This window comes from Delphinapterus leucas, chromosome 9 (assembly GCF_059928025.1).
Source record: "Delphinapterus leucas isolate spDelLeu-1000000601 "Yukka" chromosome 9, BTC_Dleu_Yukka2, whole genome shotgun sequence".
Taxonomy (NCBI): domain Eukaryota; kingdom Metazoa; phylum Chordata; class Mammalia; order Artiodactyla; family Monodontidae; genus Delphinapterus; species Delphinapterus leucas.
The window spans coordinates 21,711,085-21,732,584 of record NC_143137.1 but is presented as its reverse complement, the minus strand read 5'-3'; the positions used below and the strand labels follow the sequence as shown (position 1 = coordinate 21,732,584).

The 21,500-nt window shown below is 43.9% G+C and overlaps 1 pseudogene across 1 annotated transcript in view; it reads right to left on the bottom strand.

Moving 5' to 3' along the window:
• Positions 1-7,572: 7,572 nt before the first annotated feature.
• The window catches only part of LOC111178341 (uncharacterized), a 39,907-nt pseudogene continuing 25,979 nt past the window's right edge, over positions 7,573-21,500 (bottom strand). The window contains exons 5-6 of the transcript XR_016394218.1: positions 21,001-21,179; positions 7,573-19,391 (exon numbers count right to left, since the gene is read on the bottom strand). The product of XR_016394218.1 is annotated as an uncharacterized LOC111178341 (transcript). The remainder of the gene's footprint in view (positions 19,392-21,000; positions 21,180-21,500) is intronic.

Sequence of the window (21,500 nt, the reverse complement as noted above, 5' to 3'; positions counted from 1 at the left end):
TAGGGGTGCGTGTATTTTTTTTTTTTTTTTTTGCGGTACGCGGGGCTCTCACTGTTGTGGCCTCTCCCATTGCAGAGCACAGGCTCCGGACGTGCAGGCTCAGCGGCCGTGGCTCACGGGCCCAGCCGCTCCGCGGCATGTGGGATCTTCCCGGACCGGGGCACGAACCTGTGTCCCCTGCATCGGCAGGCGGACTCTCAACCACTGCGCCATCCGGGAAGCCCGCATGTATCTTTTATATATATATATAAAAATTTATTTATTTTTCCCTGTTTTTGGTTCTTCGTTGCTGTGCACGGCTTTCTCTAGTTGCAGCGAGAGGGGGCTATGTTTCGTTGCGGTGCGTGGGCTTCTCATTGCGGTGGCTTCTCTTGTTGTAGAGCACAGGCTCTAGGCACCTGGGCTTCAGTAGTTGTGACACGCGGGCTCTGTAGTTGTGGCTTGCAGGCTCTAGAGTGCAGGCTCAGTAGTTGTGGTGCACAGGCTCAGCTGCTCTGCGGCATGTGGGATCTTCCCAGACTAGGGCTCGAACCTGTGTCCCCTGTATTGGCAGGCGGATTCTTAACCACTGCGCCACTAGGGAAGCCCTCATGTATCTGTTTGAATTAGAGTTTTGTTTGGATATATGCCCAGGAGTGGGACTGCTGGATCATATGGTAGTTCTATTTTTAGTTTTCTGAGGAACCTCCATAATGTTCTCCATAGTGGCTGCACCAACTTACATTCCCACCAACAGTGTAGGAGGGTTCCCTTTTCTCCACACCCTCTCCAGCATTTATTATTTGTAGACTTTTCAATGAGGGCCTAAAAGTAAAATTCCAATGATTTCATACATAGTTGTCCTTCATCCTGAGATCCAGCACCTATTTATATGTAATTACTTATATATTTATCGTTTCCTATTTTTTATACACTTAACTCTGACATTTATCTCTAGTGATGATAATAAATACAATAGGTTATTGTAGAGCTTCAAAGCTCAAAACTAGGGAATGTGGCTACTTGGCTTCTCTATGAATTTAAAAGAAATGTAAAACTTCAATTTGGAGATTTAGAAAGAGAAGCTAAGATATGTGTGCAAGGTTGTATTGGTTGGTATTGCATTTGGCTGCAAGCAGCGAAGAACCACATTAACAGTGGCTTAAACAAGTGTAGCAAATATTTATTTCAAGCAATAAGAAATTCAGGGCTGGTAAAGGAGGCAATAGGCCATCCTGGACTCAGATTCCCACCATATTTCTCTGCCATCCTTAGCCCGTGGCCCCTTATTCTCATACTCATCACTTCATGGTTGCAAGATAGCTGTCGCAGTACCTGGCTTCACATCACCACTCAAGGCAGGAGGAAGGAGCAGTGCCCAGTTCAGGAAAACAAGGGCTTTCACATAAATACCGAGAGGACTTTTGTTAGTATCATTGACCAGAACTGTCGCAGTACCATCTCATGTGGTAGACAAGTATTTTTAGTGGGGGATACATTATATCTCATCCTCTGAACAAAACTGGCATTCTGTTAGGATGGGAAAAGAAGGGTGATGCATGCCACAAGTTATTTGAATGTGGATTTTACATGCATTATTTTTTCCTAGTATCATCAAATTGGGTAAATGCTGGGAACTTGTTCAGAAATTTCTACTATCCAAGAAAAAACAGAACACACAGTTTTCATTGCCTTATTCATCACTGTCTTGTTCATTTTACACTGCCCATTAAGTATCTAGGTTTCACTTCCCTTTGTCTCTTTTCACTAATTCAAGAAGAATTTAATATTTAACCAGGCACTTGCTATCTTATGATGAGTTTTCTAGGCAAGCCTCATGCCATAAAAGTGCAGAAATTTTATAGGTATAGGTTGTGGGGTATGAGAAAGAAGCACATGGGGCCTAAAAAATCTGATTTATCATTATCGTTTTGCATTTGCAGACAAGTCCCTTTTAATGTCTCATATTATTAACATAACTCAGGAACGCTTTTCCCCAACGTTGAAGACTCTTAGCAATATGTGTAGGCAGGACCAAAAAAGGTGTGGTTCCTTATAGACCATTACCAAAAGGTGAATCATGGGAGGGTTGTAAATTAAACAGGAAGGAGGATATTTGGATATGAATGGAGGAAATACATTAGATTCCACAGCAATTAGACTTTTGCATAAAAGAAGCATCTGGTTTTAGAACTTGCAAAAAGAATAAAAAGTGAGAATTTGAAGGAGATCTTGAAGAAAGCATCTAGGCATTCAACTAACAGTAATTAACTACTAAGTCCTGTGAAGAAAGGCTGAGCTGTGGAATGTAATCATTGCTCCACTTCCCAGGACACCTGTTATTTATTTTTTTAAAACTTTCTATTTTATATTGGAGTCTAGTTGATTAACAACGTTGTGATAGTTTCAGGTGTACAGCAAAGTGATTCAGTTATACATTTTCCCATTTAGGTTGTTACATAACATTGAGCAGAGCTCCCTGTGCTAGACAGTAGGTTCTTGTCGGTTATATTTAAAATGGATAACCAGGACACCTGTTATTGAGATGGTACCTGCAGTGTATCACCATTAGGACCTAAAGAGGGTGGGTGTACCTGTGTGTCCATGTTACTCTGTAATATTCATTTACTGAGGTCTCAATTTTATATATTCTACATTGTTCAATTTTATACTTTCTAGAATAGATCAGAGAAGCAATTAGTCATCTACTACCAAGTGTTTCATTTAACATTTTATATTCCCACTGGAAGGATTTCAATTCTAGTTCTGGATTTTAAGCTTTCTGAAATAAGAAAAAAAAAACTTGAATGATGTGTTCTCTGATCTAAGACAACACAATGCATATGTGAAGCTGAACTCGTATGCCTCTTTAGAAGTGCATACATCACATAATGCAAGGCACACAGGTTATTAACAAGAATGGTTTTCTCCACCACGGCTGTGTGTGGCACCCATGCTTGTGCGCAGGTTCCTGTGAAAGGAAGTTTGAGACTCGCATCTGCATCAGGCTGCTGTGAGGATGGAGGTAGTTTCCATTTCATACCTGGCACACAGGGGATGATGAGTAGGTGTTAGTTCCTGTCCCCTCTGTCCTCCAGGGTCATCTGCATCTAAGTTTGTCTGTACTTGCATAGGTTTAGCTTTTCCCTTTGAAGAGCCATTAGGAGGGGCAAAGGAATGGTTCTGGGGACAGGTCTTCCTCCCCAGAATCTCTGGGGAGGCCCTTGGGAGGGCCCTTGAGGTCAGCTCCTACCTTATGTTTTGGAGGACCCCTCAGACATCTGGATTAACATAGCTAAGAGAAACAATGGCTCTTTCCGTTTCACAGATTAGCAGACACCGAAAAATCAACAGGGGGAAAGCAGCTACCTCCAAAGTCAGAACGACACTTAATGGGGTAAATTCAGATTGAGACCTGTGGGTATAGGTCACTGTCCAGGCAACACCTGAGGACAGAGTGGTGCCCATCAGAGCACAGCACTGGGGCGTCAAGTGTCTTTTCTCTTGCTGACCTGAGCATTGGCTTGACCGGCCATTAGAGTCCGGGAAGAAGGTGAATGAATTCTTTTCTTAAAAAAAAAAAAGACTTCATTTTTTTGAGATCTGTTTTAGGATTATAGCAAGATTGATAGGAAGATTCAGAGGTTTCCCATGTAACCCATCCCCACACACGCACAGCCTCTCCCATTACAATATCCCCCACCAGAGTGTACATTTGTTACAACTGATGAATCTACAGTGACACATTGTTACCACCTAAAGTCCTTAGTTTACATTAGGGTTCACTGTTGGTGGTGTACATTCTATCAGTTTGGACAAATCTATAATGGCATGTATCCACCACTACAGTATCACACAGAGTATTTTCACTGTCCTGAAAATCCCCTGTGCTCTGCCTATTTACCCCTCCCTCCCCACCTAATCTCTGGTGACCACTGATCTTTTTCTTGTCTCCATAGTTTTGCCTTTTCTAGAAAGTCATACAGTTAGAATCATACAGTATGTAGCCTTTTTGGATTGGCTTCTTTCACTTACTCATACGCACTTAAGTCTCATTTTCAAAGTTTGATAGCTCATTTTTTAGCACTGAATAATATTCCAGTGTCTGGATGTACCACCATTTATTTATCCATTCACCTACTGAAGGACATCTTGGTTGTCTCCAAGTTGGGGCAATTATGAATAAAGTTGTTGTAAACATCCATGCACAGGTTTTTATGTGGACATAAGTTTTCGAATCCTTTGAGTAAATACAAGGGGCACAATTGCTGGACCGTATAGTAAGAGTATGTTTAGTTTTGTAAGACACCGCCAAACTAACTTCCAGAGTGGCTGTGTGTACCAGTTTGCATTCCTGCCAGCGATGAAAGAAAATACTTGTTGCATCACATCCTTGTTGGCGTTTGGTTTTGTCAGCATTCTGAATTTTGGCCATTCTAATAGGTGTATATAGTGGTATCTCATCGTTGTTTAGAAGGAGAATTCTTCAGGTAAAGATTCCCTTTATTTTCCTCCTACAGAGAGGATTTACTTCATGCCCAAATTTGTTATCTCTTTGGCTCTGACCATGGTGCTGAATCCTCTGATCTTGAAAATTCAACTCCTACCATGGTAGTAGATTCACACTCTCAACAGCTGTGGGATGCATTAAACGTGGTATAAGGAAGCATGTGCCCCTCCTAAAGCCATGTATTTAAGCTATAGAGTTCACCTGCTCCCTTGAGCACCTTTTAAGGAATATAAGATTTGGGGAGAATTTCTGGTTAAAATTTACAGATTAGGATGCTCCCAGTTCCTGAACTCCATCTGAATATGAGTAGAAGGTTTTGTTTGTTTGTTTGTTTATTTTTGGCTGCATTGGGTCTTTGTAGCTGCGTGCAGGCTTTCTCTAGTTGTGGTGAGCGGGGGCTACTCTTCGTTGCAGTGTACGGGCTTCTCATTGCAGTGGCTTTTATTGCAGAGCACAGGCTCTAGGCGTGCAGGCTTCAGTAGTTGTGGCATGTGGGCTCAGTAGTTGTGGCTTGCGGGCTCTAGAGCACAGGCTCAGTAGTTGTGGTGCACAGGGCTTAGCTGCTCCGTGGCATGTGGGATCATCCCGGACCAGGGATTGAACCCGTGTCCCCTGCACTGGCAGGCGGATTCTTAACCACTGAGCCACCAGGGAAGTCCCATGAGTAGAAATAAAGTTTTTAAATAGGAAACCAACCAGTGCCAAAATAAATGGAATGCAGGTCAAGTACAGTATTTCCCCTCAATTTCTAATGGAATAACAATAGCTATGCCATAGCTCCTAAGACAATGACCACAGAGAGGCTTCTGCTTCTCAGAGTGGGGATTCCCAACTTCAGTGTGGTGCTGCCTTGCTGACATCCAGCAAATTTTTGTTTATGTAAAGCTTTATCGTAGGTTAATCCTCTAAAGATAGAATCTGCGGGAAATAGCACTTTTCATGCCAATTCAGTTCAATGCTGAGTGCCTACACTGTGCTAAACGTGTGCTGGGAAATGTGGACCCTGACATCAAGAAGCTTACAGTCTATTAGGTGAGAAAAACATGAATGTGGGTGATGTTAATGGAAGGCGGAATGTACTATGTGATTTAACAGAGACACCATGTGTTAGAAGAATTGTGACAGGACAGTGATCCTTCCTGATGTAAAACCTAAGCAGAGAGTTCTCCAGAGTCCTGAGCTCTGGTCTTGACCTTCCACTTACCCTCCATTCCAGGCCAGGGGCAGACGTACCTGAATTGACGAAGTCCGGTCAGCCATAAATTTCCTGTTAGAGATGCATTCCACTTTGCTACGAGATCCTGGTCATGACTCTTGGGACTCCCGCTCGCTGGGAGCTTGGGTGGATTGCCGTTTTTTCCTTCAAGTACTGCCAACCAGGGAGCGGAAAATCTCAGGCAGGTTGGGACAGATAGTGTTTAACCTGCTCCATGGACACAAACTGCAGCTCCATCTCCACCAGCTCTCTGCAAACAGACAAGACAGAGATTAGTGTGCGGAGGTGGTGTAAACAAAGGGTCACACAGGAATTTGTTCAGCAAGGATAAACCACACGATCAGACTCTCCTCCACTGATTTGGGAGGACCCTGGTCAGCAACAGGATTACAGTGTCTTTCACCTGATTAAACAGCAGGTTTTCCTGTTGCCCTTCTTTGGGTCTCTTTCTCAGGACTTAAAAAAAGTACTTCAGAGAGAAAGTTGTGGCATGCTGGGGGAACAGCATGGGGAGAGCAGCATGGGATTTTAACTGCATGAAAAGATGGCACTTGCAATCAGTTTACCAATATCTTGAGGTGGAAATGGCCTGAGAAGTAGAGTTCTGGGCACGTTACAGAGGAACTCGCCTCTCAAGGCCTAGACAGTGCTCAGAACATTGTAGGTGCTCAACAAATCTTTATTCAACTGAATTGCTGCTGAGATGCTAAAGGAATGGGGGGACCGCTGCTTCCCAGGGCCAGTGTTGTGTTCCAGTAGACAAACAGGAAGAAGTCGTGTGTTCTGGACCTTTGAGACACTCCCACAGCCCAGCAGACCATAATCCTCACATTCTACAGCACCGAGGAGAACTCTTGCTGCTGGGACAAGAGGCATGAACTCAGGAAAAGCTCATCCAAGGACCTGGAATCTGGCCCATCTCAGCCGGCCACATCATCTTCAGATAAAAAAGGCCAATATGCATGTCCACAATCCCTCTTTTTCTCTTTATGGCCATTGCCACTTTCATTTTCAGGATATCTCAGTGAGGTATTGCTATTGACCTTACCTTCTAGATACGAAAAATGGGGCTAGTGGTTTCTTTCAGTCCATCAGTGCGGAAACAGGACCTTTTCCAAGGTCATTTCAAAGTCATTCACAGGTGGGGTCCTCCCAAGAATCTCGTAACTGTTCATTGTTTTGTTGTTGAATTTCTGCTCATCTATATTTCTCCCAGCCTTTTCCCTACCCAACTCTATTTTTTGCAGGAAGTCAGTCAGTGAGGTAGGATAAGAAAATGGCTCCATATACAATCCACACCTTATTCCTTTGCCCTTGGTCTCCTGCCTGCCCCTTGACCTTCCCCTCTGGCCTGTTCAGTCACAGGAAGGAAGCCTGAAGGGAGGGGCAGCTGTTTTCATAGAGTAAAAATGCCTCTTACAAAAGTATACCCAAGGGCTGTGCTTTTTTCCGAGACCAGTTCTGACAGCTAAGAAGGCTGGCGCCCAACTGGCACACTCCAGTACCTTTGTTCTGTCACCTCCTGCCGCATCAAGGCTTTGGCACAGGACTGGCTACCCAACCTCTGCCAGGCCCGTACCATCTCTGCCTAAACCATGGCAGGTGGTATCCAACATGTATCAGGGTTGATACAGGTTGATACAAATCCTGCAGACAGGATTTGTAAAAGCAGTAGATGTACCATCGCCCTTCCGTCCTCCTCCTCTTTGACTTCCTCCTAGGACTTTTGATGGACAAGCTCCCTGTCCACCTACAGATCCTCTTATCTCCCAGAAGGAAGAATTATGTGTCTACCGGCACTCATCTCTTCTCTAGCTTTAGAAAGTGCTAATCGTGAGACAGCAAATCTGCACAGTTTGGCCACGAGGCTTCGCAACCGCACCCACATACCAGGGCAGTGCCAGCTAAGGCAATTATCTATTGTTTCCACCCAGTGGGCAGGGTTGGCCATTGGGTACTAAGGCCACCTGGGTGGAACGAACCTTTTCAAAGCAGGGTGGGTCCAAAGCAGTTGGCTACAGTTTGTTCCTTGGCCTTGAGAAAGAGTGAATGAGGGGCATGGAGGTCAGAACTTCTCTAGAATCAGGTCATGGGAATTAAAAATCAATGCCAAAAAATCCTTTCATCAACTTAAAACAATTTCAATGGGGTTCTAAGCTCCAGTCTCAGGAGAATCAAAACTCATGGCCATGGGTGGCCATTGTGCCTAGATAGCGTAGAACAAAGGGGATGCTAAGTGCCTCTTCCCATCCCCCATTGACCCACCGTGTGGGTACTGAGACAACGGTTCTCCCTTTGGATACCCCTGTTTTACCAACTGTAGAATGGGGTAAATACTGTTAAAACTCATTTCAAAGTCTTTTTAAAAAAAGGAATGATTGGCTGGTAGAGCTACTGCTTTAACTATATGCTGTATGAAATGATCAAACTTAACTTGTATTCTGCAGACTCAACTTTCTAAAACTTACAGCACGCAAAAGAAAGAGGGTGAACAAAACTACTAAGGCAAAGGAAGATGGCACCAAGGTTACAGGTGTATGGCATCCATCCACTCAATAAAAATCCTATTGTGGCCATACACCTGGGTTTCCAAGTAGCCTCAATCAGGTAACAATTGAAGACATTAAGCCTCGCAGGGCTGGTCTAAGCTCGTGCCGGGTCCAGAGATGAAGAACTGTAACTGCAACGTTGCTCTGATTTCTTGGAGGACAGTTAGTAGATATCCTTCCCTTCACAATTCCTCCTGACCTAGGCAAAAACTGCCCTCATTCCTTTCATCTTTCTCAGAAATGCAGAAAAACAGTTCTGTCAGCCACTTACGTGCAGCCCCAAACAAATCATCTTGCTCCTTATCCGCACATAGCATAACATGCACAGAATCCCAGGAGCTGTGCTGCCCTTGAGGTCCTAAAGAGCTGGAAATAAAGATCAAAACTAGGGCTTCCCTGGTGGCGCAGTGGTTGAGAGTCTGCCTGCCGATGCAGGGGACACGGGTGCGTGCCCTGGTCCGGGAGGATCCCACATGCCGCGGAGCAGCTGGGCCCGTGAGCCATGGCCGCTGAGCCTGCGCGCGTCCGCAGCCTGTGCTCCGCAACGGGAGAGGCCACAACAGTGAGAGGCCCGCGTGTTGCAAAAAAAAAAAAAAAAAAAAAAAGATCGAAACTAATATAGAGTCGTTTCGGTACATAGTGATGCTATTACCTACCATCTGTAGTTTTACCTAGTCTGTAGTCCAGTTGAGCCTGTTTTCTTGACATCATTATCAAAAACTGTGTGCCATACGAGTGCACGGTCAGAGCGGCCATTGCTAGTGTAACCTGGACTACCCCCAGTGGCTGCTGGCAAAGCCTCTGCTGAGATTTCTCACCATGATTCCATGGCGTTTTTCATGATGAGCAAGTGAGAGATTCTGGACCCCCTCTTCCACCAGCCATGCCGACTAACCATCTAGAAGTCCACAAGCCACTTAAACTCTAAGCCGCCTTTTTAATTTACTTAAAAAAAATTTTTTATTGATGTATAATTGATTTACAATGTCGTTTAATTTCTGCTGTACAGCAAAGTGACTCAGTTATACACACATTCTTTTTCATATTCTTTTCCATATGGTTTATCACAGGATATTGAATATAGTTCCCTGTGCTGTACAGTAGGATGTTTTTGTGTATCCATCCTATATATTGGGTTGGCCAAAATGTTTGTTTGCGTTTTTCATAACACCTTACGGAAAACCCTGAACAAACTTTTTGGCCAACCCAAGAGTTTGCATCTGCTAATCCCACACTCCCAATCCTTCCCCCACTCCCCACTTTGGCAACCACAAGTCTGTTCTCTATACTTGTTTTTGTTTCATAGATGTGTTCATTTGTGTTGTATTTTAGACTTCACATATAAGTGGTATCATATGGTATTTGTCTTTCTCTTTCTTACTTCACTTAGTATGATCATCTCTAGGTCCATCCATGTTGCTGCAGATAAAGCCGCTTGACCTCTCTGAACTGAATTCAGACTAATACTTGGACTCCAGATTTTTTGGTTTCCTGATAAATAGTGCATTGAAAACTATTTCATTAACTCTTAAAAAGGCCTTGAAATGTCACCTTTGAAATATACTACATTTAAACCTCACAGCTTTGAAAAATCAGAATGTCAGGTGACCTCGGAGGTGATCTGAGCCAGGGGTTCTAAACTTGGGGGTTAACAACCTTGGAGACTTCTTGGAAGGGCCTCAGAGACCTGTGACCCTTCTAAAATATACTCAATTTTTTGTGTTTGTGCATGTGTACTATTTTTCTTCTAAGGGAGAGGGGCCACAGCTGTCATTAGAGCCTTAAAAAAGGACCTCGATGGGACCACCTTGTTTTCTAAATTTTTTATAAATTTATTTTTGGCTGCATAGGATCTTTGTTGCTGTGCGCAGGCTTTCTCTAGTTGCGGTGAGCAGGGTCTACTCTTTGTTGCGGTGCACGGGCTTCTCATTGCAGTGACTTCTCTTGTTGCGGAGCACAGGCTCTAGGCACATGGGCTTCAGTAGTTGTGGCTCGCAGGCTCTAGAGCACAGGCTCAGTAGCTGTGGCGCACAGGCTTAGCTGCTCCGTGGCATGTGGGATCTTCCCGGACCAGGGATCGAACCCATGTCCCCTGCATTGGCCGGGAGATTCTTAACCACTGCACCACCAGGGAAGTCCTGGAACCACCTTGTTTTAGAGATGAGAAAATGTGGTTCCTTAAAATGGTAAAATAGCTGGAAGTAGACCTAGGCCACTTGGCTTTGAGCACTTTGCACGATATTATACAATTTTCCTTAAACAACTTATAGACGTTCAAGTTAAACACAGTGAACTCATGGGCTTGTTGACTTCCTTCTGAAATCCCACTAATATGATGATAAAGGGTAAAATAAGTATGAAGCAACAAGGACAAAGAGAATGTGAGAGTAGACAGCAGCCCGTGAGGCTGTCAACAAAATCTTAGAGAAGGGACAGATTTGTGGTAAGGAAACTTAGGCCGAAACCTAAGACCCCAGAGAAGAAAGTCCACAAGAAGCAATCTGATTCCTGTGCAGATCGGGGGAAAGTCGGAGTTGCAGCCAGCCACCTCTGAAGACGGGGACCGAAAACCAGTCTCACTGGGAGTCTGGGTAAGGGCTCAGTTAAACTCCAGTCTTCTCTCCCGTCCTCCCAACACAAATTCCATTCTCTGGAGAAGCTCTGGACTTAGGAATCTCAGGCACAGCCAAGGGAGGATTAGGTGCCTTACTACAAAGAGGGTTAGATTTAAGTCCACGTTGTGAACAGTGAGCTTTCCTCATTGTTCAGCTTCCAGCCGTTTTCTTTAGTTCAGCTTCCAGAACCTGGCAACCTGGCTTACAATATACCTCCGGCTGGGTTGTCTACCGTCAGTCAACTCACAGCCATCACCATGCCTGTCTATGGCTGGGAACCACGCTTCCCAGAACCCCTTTCCTGGCATGATTCCAGGCTCAACCTGCCAGTGAGAGGAACGTGCGTAAGACTCGGGCGGCTGAGAGGAGAGAACGCCATCATTCCAACGGTCAGCTGTGCCGGGTTCACGGATCTCTCCCCACAAGCTCCCATTTCGCGGCCTCTTTTGGTAGATGCTGTGGCTTCTTGGAATTTCCTGGTACCTCCAGCTTCTCCCACCCCAGTGCCGCAGGCTCAAGTCTTCAGTGACAATTTCACTAATTCTCTAGCCGCAGCTTTCAAGCCCTTCCCTTCCTCAGCAGCCTCCTCCCACATTTGTGAAGGCCCTAATGTCTTAATTTATTCTAGTGAAATCTATGGTGATTCTGTTTGACCCAGTCTAACTGATAGACCCCCCAGCAGGAGAATGAAGGGCTCGTTTCTGAGGAAACTGACCAGACCAAGAGAGGAAAAAAAAAACACCCCAAACTTTATAAATAACGACACTGGGAATCCTCAGTGAAGCAGCTGACTGACTGTCCTTCCAATCACCTTATATTAGTTTTCTATTGCTACTGTTACAAATTATTACAAACTTAGTGGCTTAAAACAACGCGAATTTATGACCATACCATTCTGGAGGCCAGAAGTCTGATACAGGTCTCACTGGGGTAAAAGCAGTGTCAGTAGAGCTGCGTTCCCTTCTGGAAGCTCTAGCGGAGATTCTCTTTCCTCGCCTTCTCCAGCTTCTAGAGGCTGACTGTGTTCCTGGCTCATGGCTTCCTTCCTCCACCTTCAAAACTCGCAACGAGGCATCTCTCTGACCTTTCTTCCGTAGTCACAGGCTCCCTCTGACCACAGCTGAGAAAGGTTCTCTGCTTATAAGAACTCGTGTGATTAGATTGATCCCACCTGGGTAATGCAGGCTACTCTCCCCATCTCAAGGGCCTCGACCTGAATCTCATCTACAAAGTCCCTTTTGCCATGTGAGGTAACATTTCCACAGGTTCTGGGGTGTAGGATGTGGATATCTTTGGAAGATCGTTATTCTGCCTGTCACCCACCCTAAAGTGAGCCCAGCAGTTGGGAAGTCCTGCCAACGTATAGAGAGTTTCTAACAGTTTTAAGATCCCCATCCTTAAATATGAACGGATAGTCAAGGATCACAAGACATCTGAGCAAGCCTCTAACATGAAAGGCGAAACCAAAAATTAAAACACAAAGAACCTGAATAAACAGCAACAATGCAGGGAGCAGAAACCTTTAAAAAGGGGGCAGGGGAATAACTGTTTAACATCTTGGAGGCATCTGTGAATCCTCAAAATAGGAACAAAAGGCTAAAAGAATACAGACAAAAGCTCTCAGATATTAAACACGTTAGCAGTAATAAGAGTTCTGTATTAAGTTTTGAAAATACAGGTGGGAATTTTCCCAGAAAGTAGAACAAGATCAGAAAGGTAGGAAACTGGAAAGGAAAAAATAAGAAAAATCACAGGGTTAGTCCAGGAGGTCCAGTATAGGAAAAATAACAGTTCTAGAAAGTATAGTGAAAACGAATAAAGGAAATTACCTAAGAAACAACAGAAATATTTTTGAGAGTTGAAAGAATAAACCTCCAGAATGAAAGGGATATTAAATACCTGATCAAATAAATGAACAAAACCTCTATCATACACATGATGAAATTTAAACAACACAAGGGAGAAACAGAATCTCCTGAAAACTTCCAGAGAAAAGGAGCCAGAAATCAGCTTTGTATCAGGCTACTCAGCAACACGGGGGGCTAGAAAACAAACGTCTGTTTTCCAACCAGGAATTCCAGTCAAATTATCAATAAAATATAAGAGTAAACTGAAAAGCCTCAAAAAATTACCTCCTGGTCATCCTTTCTTAGGAAACTACTGAAGGATGGGCACAAAAAAAAAGGGGGAGAGGATGAGAGTTAAAAGTAAAGCAAGAGGGCTTCCCTGGTGGCGCAGTGGTTGAGAGTCCTCCTGCCGATGCAGGGGACGCGGGTTCGTGCCCCGGTCCGGGAAGATCCCACGTGCCGCGGAGTGGCTGGGCCCGTGAGCCATGGCCGCTGAGCCTGCGCGTCTGGAGCCTGTGCTCCGCAACGGGAGAGGCCGCAACAGTGAGAGGCCTGTGTACCGCAAAGAAAAAAAAAAGAAACAAATGGGCTGAAAGTGGTTGCTTGTGGGAGGGCAGAGGATGGCTCATTGTTATCGTGGGACTAGCACCATCTGACTTGATAGTCTATGGACATGTATGCCATTGATAGAAATAAAAATGTAAATGTAAAGAACAAGCCAAATGCCCATCAAACTGATGGCAAATAAACAAAATGTGGTCTACCCATACAGTGGAATGTGATTCAGCCACAAAAGCAATGAAGTACAGACACTGCTACAACATGGAAGAGCCTTGAAAACATTATGCCAGTTGAGTGGAGCCAGGCGCACATATTGTGCGAATCCATTTGGATCAATGCCCAGAAGAGGCAAATCCACGGAAAGCAGACCGGTGGCAGAGGGGCACTGAGGCGTGCCTACTTAATGGCTACGGAGTTTCTTTTGGGGGTGATGAGAATGTTCTTGAATTAGATAGTGGTAAAGGCTGCACAACGTCGTGAATGTACGAAAAGCCACTGAATTGTACACTTTAAGTGGTTAAAATGGTGAACTTTATGTTAGGTGACTTGTATCTCAGTAATAAAATATGAAGAATACTGGATTCTGTCTATAGAGTATACAGATTTTATTTTTGGCTAAATGAGAGTTGTTTACAAAGTCTCTACAACGTATTTCTACATTCTTCTGGCTTTAGTAAGAAAAGGATGATGAATATGATTGAAGCCTTCGATGATTTATGGTTTCCACGGTTTCTGAGCATCAGTCATCATCCTGCATCGCCAAGATTATACTTTAGGCACATTAGACAGAAATGAATTATGTACTAACCTCAAAATATAATATTAGAAATATTTATGCATGCAGTTCTTCAGTAAACTTAACAGCTTGCTTTCTTGTCATCTGACACTCTCAGAGTAGAGAAGTGCGGAAAACTTAATGAATTCAGAGTTCTGGGAAGTGACGGCTTGTGAATGAGGTTACACTGTATTCTGCTCCTTTTTTCCCCAATCATATTTATTTCTCATTCTTTGGCATCCAGTCCTTCTGCAACATCTTCTATTGTCTGTTTTATTCAATAGTCAATCACTGAAAATCAGGTAAGTCATTCTGGCCACAAAGAAGAGCTTGATCCTTAAGAGACAAGCCAAGAAACAAACCTTGGCCACTAAGACTTGGGGTCTCATGAGGGCATTATTTTCAGAGTTCAAATTTGTTTCTGTTGTTATTTTTTAGTGGTTTGTTTATTTGGGTTTTTGGTAGGTCGCCAAGAAGATCTGAAAAATCCTATCTCACTTAATAGCTTTTTAGGATCTATCCAAAGCTTCGCTGTGCTTGTTATTTTCTCCTAAGTCACTTGATGTCCTCATTTATACACCCTACTTAGAAAACTCAACCACGAGAGTGTACGTAGAAATGGGATGTCTTTTCTCCTTTAAGCAACATCACTCATTCTTTCCTAAAGGTTTTACTTTTATGTGGATTGTTCTTTAAGAATCACTTGGAACAATGCTGCAAAATAATGCAGCTAAATGTTTAAGCAATTAGAGAGTGGTTAGTTTTATTAAACTTTGTACACAGAGTTTTGTTTGCAAAATGTTTACAGCTACTAAGTGGTTGTAGTGCATGACTGATTTGTGGTAAAATTCTAGCAATATAAATTCATTCCAAAGAAAAACCCAGAAAGACCAAGTGACTTGCCAGGATCACACTCTGCACAGGAATGAAGAAAAATGCAGATTAGTACTTTTAGTTGAATAGTTGCCATTTAAATAGTTACAAGCAAATTAGGTATTTGCATATTACATAAATAAAAATTAATTTATACCAACATCATAAGGCAAATGAACCATTTGTGAATCTTGTAGTATTTGACATGCTTATTAATAAATGAAAACTTTAAACGTTTTAGTTTATTACAATATTATTGCTTTTTAGAAAGGTATATTTTATTTTTTTAAAGTATTTGTGACTTGTTAGGGCCTTATCACTTATTACTTGGAGCCACTCCCACCTCTCACCTCAGTAACTTCACATAATAGTTTTCAGTTAAGTAATGTAATGGTTATTTTTCCAAATAATTATAAAGAAGATCCCTGATTAAAGACATTGGTAATATTCTTTTCTTATCTATGGGTAGGTCTCCCAAATTTTAGCAAACACATACATATTTCATCTCTCTTTCTCTACACAAAGAGTTATCAGGTATGATATCTATTAGGCTATTACAAATATGACCCCAATCCTGGAATAGAAAAAGGACCTTAGTGGAAAAACTAGTGAGATGTGAATCAAGTCTGAAATTTAGTTAACAATAAGGTACCAATGTTGGTTTGTTAGTATTGACAATGTACCATGATTACATACAATATAACAGAGGGTGAGAGATAGAAAACTTCTTTGTACATCTTTTCTTTAAAGTTATTCCAAGAAAAAGTTTATCTAAAAAGTTAGGTACTGTAAGCAGAAAGTTTGAGTCTAGACATGAGTACTTTGAGTTGTATAGTTATCTACTGCTGCATACCAAATAACCCCAAAATGTAGTGGCTTAAAACAACAAACATGTATTATGTCACAATTTCTGTGGGTCAGGAATCTGGGCACATTTTAACTGGGTCCTCTGGTTCAGGGTCTCTCATAGGCTACAGTCAAGGGTTTGGCTGCACTTGCAGTCATCCCCAGGCTGGTTGCAGGGGGATTCATTTTCAAGTTGACTCATGTGGCTCTTGGAAGGCCTCGGGTCCTCATGAGCTACTGTCTGAAGCCATCAATTCCTTGCCAGATGTGCCTCTCCATTGGGCAGATCCCAACGTGGCAGGTGTCTTTCCTTAGAGAGAGAGACAGACAGCACATGCAAAAACATGAAAGAATCACAGTCCATTTGTAACCTAATCTCAAAAGGGACATCCACTTCTGCTGCATTTTATCGGCAAGAAGCAAGTCACTAGGTCCGGCCCATGCTCAAGGGGAGGGGACTATACAGGTCATGAATACCCATAGGTGGGGATCAGTGGGGGCCATCTGAGAGGCGTCTACCAAACGAGCAGCCCCATGATTACATCCACAATGAAGAGAACAGCCCTGATCAAGGGAGAGGCACTGGAATCAGAGCGATCTGGGTTTGTACTCCTACACAAAAACCTTACAGTTACATGATCTTGGACAAATTATTTAATTCTTCTGTTTGTTCTCTCACGTGCAGAAATTTGAATTAATACCTACTTCATGGGACTATTTTGAAAGTTAGATTAAGTGAGATAATTCATGTAAAATGCTGAGCAAGTGCCTAGCACAAAATAAAAGCTCAGTGGTAGCTGTTACTATTGTCATCATTATTGTTGTTTCTTATCTGATTTAGAGTCACTTGAGCCTGACGCTGAAGAATTGCTGGAGTTCTCAGGCTGAGAAGGAGGAGGAAGATGTGGGCAGAGGGAATATTACACACACGCTTGGAAATGTGCAGGTGCCTGCAGGTCAGCAGCAGCAAGCAGCTGGGTGAGCTCAGAAGCCAGGCCCTAACTGGGGGTGGGGGGTGGGGGGGTGTCTGGAGAAGAGGGTGGCCACCTAGGCAGGGGTGAGACACACGAAAGACAGAGAGGGAGGAAAGTCACGTGTCAGTAGAAGAATAACTGGACAAAACACAAAAGCTGGACTAAAGGTTAAGAGGTGGGGCAAGAAAGCCACCTAGGAGGCTGCTGAGGGTGCAGAGAAAGGGGTGGGTTTTGAAGAAGTTAAGACAGAAGAGAGGCAAGGCTTGGAGAGTGTGGGTGAGGCCGGGGCAGGGGAGGCGGTCAGCTTTAACCACTGCGAGAGCTGGTTTTGGGCAATGAAAATGAGCACAGCTTTGGCATAATAATTGAAAGAGGTTTAGAACAGCAGGTTAAGCTATCTAGTACCCTCTGGAGGCAAGGTTCAAGTACAGCTGCCCCATAGCCTGTTTTGAGTAAGGCGTCCTGGTGGAAGAAGGTTGCAGGGCAAGTGGCTGCTTGGTCCCGACTGGACCAGTTGAAAAGTCACGCAAATTATCTTCCAAATACCCGTGTGCGTGTGTGACTTATTGGGTGGCCAAGTCTGGTAAAGCTGTCTGAATGAACACGCGATCCTTTCTTTTAAAACTTAAAGATTTTGTATGAAAAAACTAGAAATATGGAAACAAGGAGTTGTGAAAAATATCTGTGGCTGGAGCTCTAGATGGGGAAAGTCATCACGTAGCAGGTCTATCTGGAAACAGGGGAGTAAGTAAGGTTACTCAGGGAAAACAGAGTAAGAAAGGAAAAGACAGAGTTCTGGGGAAATAATAACCACAGGACAGAAAAGGAAGCGAAATGGTCTCATTTGATTTGCGTGGCAGACAGAAAGTCCAAGCCCTAGCCCTGAGGTGAAAGGCCTTTCCCGGACAAATTATAAGCAGGAGTGGGGAGAGGCAGGGCGGGTGTGGGAAGGGTAGGAAGGTGGAGGCCTGAGCTTTGGGAAGCAGGACGAGCTGTCACCTGACGTCAGGCTGCGGAGCTGCTCCAGGCCGGAGGGAAAGCGGAAGGACAAGGCCTGGACTTTGCCAAGGTGCCCCTTCCATGCAGCAGGATGGCACGTGGAGGCAGCTGGTGGCGTGGCAGGATGGCCTTCGGCTAAATCAGTACCTGGGGCAGAAAGAAGCGGCAGAGGAGCCCTGGGAGGTGGGCGGCTGAGACAGCTCCCTCCCGCGCCTTTTTTTTTTTGTGGTACGCGGGCCTCTCACTGTTGTGGACTCTCCCGTTGCGGAGCACAGGCTCCGGATGCGCAGGCTCAGCGGCCATGGCTCACAGGCCCAGCTGCTCTGCAGCATGTGGGATCTTCCCGGACCGGGGCACGAACCCGTGTCCCCTGCATCGACAGGCGGACTCTCAACCACTGCGCCACCAGGGAAGCCCCCTCCCGCGCCTTTTCACCCCACTGCTAGGACCTAGAAAACCCGGCGTTGTTTTTGGTCTAACAACTTCCTTTCCAGGGTAAGACGGTAAAATTCAGGAAAGTAGTTCAAGTGTGACCTGGGGCCTTCTTCACCTTGCTTTCCAAACCGAATGGAAACGTTAACTTTGTTGTGTCCTGAACATAGAAACCTAGTCATCTGTGCCATGTTCCCTCCCGCGCCTTGTCAGATTTAGCTTCCAGCCCACCTGAGCCTGGCGTTGCCCTGTAATAAAAGGGCCTGGCGGACCACGGGATCCACTCTACTCCACGGAGGCAGGGGAGCGTTTGAAGGTGAGGTCTACAAGCTCGCAGTGGGATATACTCCCGCTCTACGCCTTTCAAGTGACCCGAGACATCACTTCACCCACTTTTTCCTAGGTATCCAGTATCAAAACAAATATCCCCACAAATTCTGTGGAATTCCTCTAAAATACAACCATTAGCAATATGCTATTAACCATTTATTAGCATTAAAAACACACGTAATTCAGGGCAATGAAACTCAAAAACTGAAAGAAGAAAAACCACCTTGGTATTTGTTTTCTTGTTTCTTATTCACGGCCCCAAAGGTCACCAATACATTTTCTCCTCTTAATCGGCGGCACGGTGCTCTTCCCCAATCATTATAACCGATTTCAGATGGTGCTAGAAAATTATATTGACTCTGAACACCAAAAGAAATCAGTCATCCTCTAAGGGGTCATAGGAGGATGCGAGGGTTGGGAAGGGCCTAAAGATTAATAAATCCGCCACACACTCAGCCTTTTAACCCATGCACGACGGAGTCTGTATTACAGGAAAAATACTACAGAAGGTTTATTGTACAAATGAGTGTGAAGTTCTAGCAGTGAGACGTCGCATAATTAACCTGTTGTTTGTAACAGCACTGCTCACCGCTGGCGGCAGGGAGCTGGGCGGGGTGGGGGGTGGGGTGACGGCGGGGAGGATGGATCAGCTGCAGCGGCAGCGCCAGGTGGGCTCCCCTCACCGGCTGGTCTTTGCTTTCAAAGTCTTCAGGGCTGGTCCCATTCGTTCCTTTTGCCGCTGGCAGCGCAGCTGGTCTCCCCCAAGAACACTGATTTCAAATGGTGCTAGACAATCACTATTTAAATCTAAACCACCATGTGAAACCAGCTTCCTGAAGAAGCTTTAGGATCTGTTCTTCCTTCAGAGTGAATAAATAAGACAACCTAGAAAGGAAAAGGTTGAAGCTCTGCTGTCAGGTATTTACTTTGTGGTCTAAATCGAGCTTTAGCAAATCTCTGTACATGTGCTGCTCTCACCAAATCTGATGCGGGGCGGGGCGGGGTGTGTGTGTGTGTGTGTGTGTGTGTGTGTGATAGGGTTGAGAGCAAGCCTCACCCTCCCAGGTGGGGTGGGGCTCTGGATTTGAGGGCTGGGAGGTGTGTGTGTGTGTGTGTGTGTGTGTGTGATAGGGTTGAGAGCAAGCCTCACCCTCCCAGGTGGGGTGGGGCTCTGGATTTGAGGGCTGGGAGGTGTGTGTGTGTGTGTGTGTGTGTGTGTGTGTGTGTGTGTGTGTGTGTCTGTGACTCTTTATTCTTGAGCTGCCCAGATCAGAGTGCCCAGGTGCAGGATAAGTCAAAGTGCTACAACATACATGTAAATGGTACCAAGTAAGCAGGCGCTCTGGTACGCGTTCAAGAAAACGCTTCCCTAAACCTGGTGCCTTCGTTTGAAGATAATTTTGTTTGATTCAAAGGATGACTATGATTTGGGGGTCTAAGGAGGACAATGGTATAGCTCAGAGGTAAAGTAATATATTGATGCTAATGAGATCCTAATGTTTTTTCCAGAATGGAATTCCTTAGATTGCACCTATGAGTAAAGGATTTTTGTTGGCTTTACTTAAGATTCTGCTCCCCTCCACTCACTGCACTCCCTTCTCCTTAAATTATTTTTTGCTGCAGTTCTTTCCTCCTTCCCATCATGGTTCTTGATATCATTTTATTAGGAAGCCTACTGCCGTTCCCTTCAGGGTTCTAGGGATTCAAGAAGATACTTACTGTATCTGGGACACCTAACTAAAGAGATGTGCATTCTTTTTTTTTTAATGGTTATGAAAAATTCCACACATACATTAACTTTGAATGACAATAAATGTATTCCTAAATTTCTTCCACCTAAATTCAATAACTGTTCATTTTTGCCACTTTTGCTTTAGTGATGTTATCTACATGTACAACATATGTATACTTTTTGCTGAATCATTTGAAAGTAAATCAGCAACCATCCTGAGATTGTTTTCCTAACTTCTTGAGCAGGTCTAAAAAAATAAGGCCATTCTTCTATATTGTTACAATATCTTATTCATACCTAAGAAAATTAACAATTTCTTAGCATCATCTAACATGTAGCCTATATCCAATTTTTCCCACTTTCTCCAAAAAAATTTCTTTTGTGGCTTTGTTGGCTTGTTTTCAACCCCAAATCCCGTTGAGGTTCACTCACTAAGACTCTTTGGTTTCTTTTAACCTAAAACATTTCCCCACCCTTTTTTGGTTTTATCATGATAGCGTCACCTTGTGAGAATGGTTCTACTCTTGGCTGTACCGTTCACTTATTCTGCTTTCTTTGCTTAAATAAATTAACAGAAACTTAGCTTTTCTTTTTAACTTTCCTCATACATCAAATGACTGTGGGAAGAACAGCCAATTACAATGTGCCTGTGGTTGAGGATTTCAGGTGGGTTCAGCAGGATGTTAATATAAGCCAGGAGGAACAGAGGCTTCAGCTCAGGTCTGATTCCCATTTTTACCCCTGACAGGCTTGGCCACTTACCCCTCAATAGGAGATCCCAACGCAGACTCATCCTTCACAATGAAAAAGCATCACTGCACGTGCCTACCACTACTAGGCTGGTTTTTCCATCTCTTTAAATAAGGAAATAGCACACTATGGGCTGCAGCAGCAATCATTGCTGGGTAGCAATCACTAACTTCATCCAAGTAGCTCACTAACTGCAAAGAAATGCACATATTTTGTCAAGTGACAGGCAGTTAAATATTTCAACTGAATAGTAAATTCAAGCATTTAAAATTGAAAAAGTGCCAAGAATCACTGGCACTCTCAAATAACTATTTCACGAATTTTGTGATTAATTTAGGGGTCCCCTGTATCCTTCTGGATATGCTATTGTGATTGATAATAACAATGACTGAAGTATGCAAGATGCAGCCAGATTGTTCTCATTAGTTAAAAAATTCAAAACCCAGAACTAAAAGGTCTGCTTACTTTTTACAAATGACTAGTTACAGCTTTTGCTTACTGCCACTTAGAAG